General features: G+C 35.1%; 1 protein-coding gene across 1 annotated transcript in view; it reads left to right on the top strand.

Annotated features, from left to right (window-relative positions):
• Positions 1-453: 453 nt before the first annotated feature.
• LOC112140884 (polycomb group RING finger protein 5-B) overlaps positions 454-1,052 on the top strand; it is a gene marked incomplete at its 3' end in the record, with an annotated part of 6,418 nt that continues 5,819 nt past the window's right edge. The window contains exon 1 of the mRNA XM_024263911.2: positions 454-683. The remainder of the gene's footprint in view (positions 684-1,052) is intronic.

Raw genomic sequence — 1,052 nt, 5'->3', positions numbered from 1 at the left:
GTTGATCACCATGGTAACGAGCAAAAGCATCAGCTTTTGGTAAATTAAGAAAATAAAGTTGTTTTTAATTTTGACTTCTTGCAATCTTTTTCTCTTACAAACAAATCAATATTTATGGTTTAAAATTGACAATCAAATAAATTGATTTTTTTTCCAAAGGAAATTTCTTTACCATGAAAAACTAAGAGGGGAGGCAATGAAAGATAAATTCTGTTTTGAGGCTATGCGGGACATTTAAACACAACAACAGGACCTTTCCTCAACACATGGAAATAAAACAGAAAACCTACAATAACCCATATTCCTAAAACTCTCCAGTCAGTTGAAGAGCATCCTTGAAACTCACTCGTCTTCCTGCTTCTCTTTCTTGGCCACATCTGGCACCATCGACCTTCGTTGTGTTTCCAGTGTTTTATCACCCGAGCAAAGTGGCATCATAAAATAAAGCTGTGACAGGTGAACTCTGCTAAAATCACTTTAACCTGGCTCGTGGTGCGTTCATGGTGCATCAGATAAATCACACATCGCTGCAGAAACTGTTGGAGTCTTGGTGACAGCAGACATCTGTATGATGATCCCCATCAAAGTGTCAATTAACGTTGAAAGTTTATGAGATGGAACAAACATAACGGTTTACTCCGAAGGCTCTAGATCACGTGTCAAAGTCAAGTCCGGCCCTCTGGGTAATAATATCCAACCACCATTTTATTTTATTGTTAATAATGACCTGATGTTATCTTGGGCTCTCTAACTTGTATAATGTTGACAAAATATATTTTTATGGAGAGTAAAATATTAAAAGTTATTTAAGGTTTAAGATGATTTATTCTGGAAGAATATTCCTTTTTATTATTCACAATTATATTAAAAAGTTACAGTTTGAAAGTTTTAAAAATTGGCATTGTGCTAGCTTTTTGGACTATTTTGACATTACTAATATTTTTTTAGGCTATTTTGGAGTTTAGTTAATATTTCAGCTACATGGTAACTTTTGTGGCTAATTTAGGGCGAGTGCAAGCAGGTTGGAATGGGTGGAGAAAAGTGTCAGGTGT

This window comes from Oryzias melastigma, unplaced genomic scaffold (genome assembly GCF_002922805.2).
Source record: "Oryzias melastigma strain HK-1 unplaced genomic scaffold, ASM292280v2 sc00443, whole genome shotgun sequence".
Taxonomy (NCBI): domain Eukaryota; kingdom Metazoa; phylum Chordata; class Actinopteri; order Beloniformes; family Adrianichthyidae; genus Oryzias; species Oryzias melastigma.
This window is presented reverse-complemented; position numbering and strand designations above follow the sequence as displayed.